This window comes from Rhincodon typus, unplaced genomic scaffold, assembly GCF_021869965.1.
Source record: "Rhincodon typus isolate 14 unplaced genomic scaffold, sRhiTyp1.1 hic_rhity00000654, whole genome shotgun sequence".
Lineage (NCBI taxonomy): Eukaryota > Metazoa > Chordata > Chondrichthyes > Orectolobiformes > Rhincodontidae > Rhincodon > Rhincodon typus.
This window is the reverse complement of record NW_025966292.1, coordinates 27810-31622: the sequence shown is the minus strand read 5'-3', so window position 1 is coordinate 31622 and position 3813 is coordinate 27810.

Below are 3813 nucleotides of genomic sequence, written 5' to 3'. Positions count from 1 at the left end.
CAGATGCTGCCAGACCTGCTGAGCTTTTCCAGCAACTTTGTTTTTGTCCCCAGAACATTATTTGGGTGTCTGGATTTACAGTCCAACGATTATACTACTAAGGCTATCGCCTCCCTCCCTGGTCTAGCAAAAAATAACTCCAGACTCTCAGCAACATGGTTGACTCTGAGCTGGTGTCTAAAATAGAATAGCAAGTCATTTAATCAAACCTCAAAACAGTCTCAAAAGGAGGAATGAAACCAAATGGAACATCTTGCATCAACCTGAGCATCAGAAACACCAACAGCAAATTAAATCTGCAAAGTCCCCCAAACCAACATCTGGAAGCAAGTATCAAATTGGGAGAGCTCTCTCAGACAAGAACGTAGAACATAGAACAGTACAGGCCCTTTGGCCCACAATGTTGTGCCGACCTATTATCCTATTAACCGGCATACGCTTCATCTTACTATCATCCACGTACCTATCCAAAAGTTGCTTAAATGTCCCTAATATATCTGACTCTACACAGAGTGTGGTGGATGCATGGAATGCACTGCCAGCGGTGGTAGTAAAGAACCTACCTCTGACATCTCCCCTATACCTTCCTCCAATCACCTTAAAATTATGCCTCCTCATAATAGTCATTTCTGCCCTGGGAAAAAGTCTCTGGCTATCCACTATCTATGCCTCTCATCATCTTGTACACCTCTATCAAGTCACCTCTCATCCTTCTTCGCTCCAACGAAAAAAGACCTAGCTCCCTCAACCTTTCCTCATAAGACGTGCCGTCCAGTCCAGGCAGTATTCCTGGTAATCTCCTCTGCACTCTCTCTAAAGCTTCCACATCCTTCTTATAATGAGGCTACCAGAACTGAACACAATTTTCCAAGTGTAGTCTAACCAGGGTTTGATGGAGCTGCAGCAGAAGCTCACGGCTCTCAAACTCAATTCCCCTGCCAATGAAAGCCAAAACACCATACGCCTTCTTAACAACCCTATCAACTTGGGTGGCAACTTCGAGGGATCTATGGACATGGACCCCAAGATCCCTCTGTTCCTCCACACTGCCAAGAATCCTGCCATTAACCCTGTATTCTGCATTCAAATTCAACCTTCCAAACTGAATTACTTCACACTTTTCCAGGTTGAATTCCATCTGCCACTTCTTTGCCCAGCTCTACATCCTGTCAAATGTCCCGCTTCAACCTCCAACAGCATTCCGTGCTGTCCACAACTCCACCAACCTTCATGTCATCAGCAAACTTACTAACCCACCCTTCCACTTCCTCATCCAAATCATTTATAAAGATCACAGAGAGCAGAGGTCCCAGAACAGATCCCTGCGGAACACCACTGATCACAGTTCCAGGATGAGTACTTGCCATCTACTGCCACCTTCTGTCTTCTATTGGACAGCCAATTCTGTATCCAGGCAGCTAAGCTTCCCTGAATCCCATGCCTCCTTACTTTCTGAATGAGCCTACCATGTGGAACCTTATCAAATGCCTTGCTAAAATCCATATATACCACATCCACTGCTCTACCTTCAATGTGTTCTGTCACATCCTCAAAGAATTCAATAAGCCTTGTGAAGCATGACCTGCCCCTCAATGCCATGCTGACTATTTCTAATCAAATTGTGCTTTTCCAAATAATTATAAATACTCTCAGAATCCTCTCCAATAATTTGCCCACCACAAAAGAAAGACTGACTGGTCTAATTGCGGGGAACGGCCACAGGGGATCCCTGCACTGTCTGCCTATTCCCTTTCACCCTCCTGACGGTCACCCAGCCACCTTTATCCTGTAACTTAGGTGTGGCTAACTCCCTATAACTCCTCTCTATCACCCTCTCAGCCTCCCAAGTGATCCAGAGTTCATCCAGCGCCAGCTCTAATTCCCTTACACAGTCTGTGAGGAGCTGAAATTGAGTGCACTTCTCGCAGGTGAAGGCAGCAGGGATACTACAAGAAGAGCCTGCAACTGCCCTAGCTTCCATCCCCTCTACTCTAGAGTGCCGAAAGAGATAAAGAGACAGGAAAAAAAAAAAAAGCTCACCTTATCAAGTTTTTTTTTGGTTAGAGTTTAGTGTTTTGGGTTTAGCCACTGCACAAATATATTAGTTCACTTACTCATCAGTCCCCATGTCCGCGTTTGCTTCTGCTCAGCCTGCGCTCCGCATTTTCACGAGGCATGTCTTTTATACCGAAAACTTACCTTCCCGGCTGCCCCCTGGCTCACGCTCTAATCACTCCAGCCACTGAATTAGAGGCCGCTGTCTCACGAGGCAAGTTTTGAAGACAAGTCAAACAACAGCCTGATATTATCATATATTCCAGATAACGCACCAGACAATACTATCATCACCCCAGAGATGTTTGTCCCACTGACAGGATAGACCTAACAGAAGTAGCGGTGCAGGGGTATAGTCAGAATGCAGCTGCCCTGGAAATCCTCAGCATTGAATCTAGACTCGATAAAGTCTCAAGGCATCAGGTCAAATAGAGACAAGGAAACCTCGATGATTACCACTGAACACCCCACCTTCAGGTGATGAGTTATTATTCCAACACGCTGAGTGGCACTTGCAGGAAAAACATAATTAACCTCATCCTTGCCAATCTGCTGCTGGCAGATTCATCTGTCCATGGCAGTAAGTATGGCCATTGCAAAGTCTTTGTGGAGACAAAGTTCCATCTTCACCGAGGATATTCCCATCATGTTGTGTGAGACCATAAACCTACGTAATTCTAACAGGGTTAATGCAGGAAGGATGTTCCTGATGACCGAGGAGCGCAGAACTAGGAGTCACAATCTAAGCATGACAATAGGCCATTTAGGACTAAGAGGAGGAGAAATACCTTCACTCATCGAGTGATGAACCTGTTGAGTTCTCTGCCACAGCAAGCTGTTAAGGCCAAAGCATTGAATGTTTTCAAGGAGTTGGATAAAGCTCTCAGGATTAAAGGGATCACAGAGTATTGGCAGAAAACAAAGTTGGATGATAAGTCATCACCATCATACCGAATGGTGGAGCAGGCCTGAAAGGCCAAGCGGCCTCTTCCTGTCCCTACTTTTTTTTTTAAAATGTTTCCATGTGTCACTGTGCTAAATGGGACAGACTTTGAACTGATCTAGAAACCTAAGAACGGCGTCCATGAGACACTGTGGGCCATCAGCAACAATTCAGTTGTATTCCAACACAATCTGCAATCAGAGATAACAAGGTGTAGAGCTGGATGAATACAGCAAGCCAAGCAGCATCAGAGGAGCAGGAAAGCTGATGTTTCAGGCCTAGACCGTTCTTCAGAAATGGGGGAGGGGAAGGGGGTTCTGAAATAAATAGGGAGAGACGGGGAGGCAGATAGAAGATGGATAGAGAAGATAGGTGGAGAGGTGGTCGAGCAGTTTCAGGGCCAAAGAGATTATGAGAGTGTTGCAGTGGGAGAGAGATCCACTGAGGTCTTTCCGGAGGGAGGAGGGTAACTTCAAGGTTATTTCAGAACCCCCTTCCCCTCCCCCATTTCTGAAGAAGGGTCTAGGCCTGAAACGTCAGCTTTCCTGCTCTTCTGATGCTGCTTGGCCTGTGTTCATCCAGCTCTACAATCTGCAATCACATCGGCCAGCACATCCCTACTTTACAATTAACATCAAGCCAATGGATCAACGCTGATTCAATGAGTATAACAGGTATGCCAGGAGTACCTGAAACTGTGAAGTTATAATAACAAGACTACCTGTATGCCAAACAGCATAAACAGCAAGTGATGATGGAGGTGAAAATAAACATTTTTAATTCTTTGATCCCTCAAAGACTGTAAGAGACTTAGC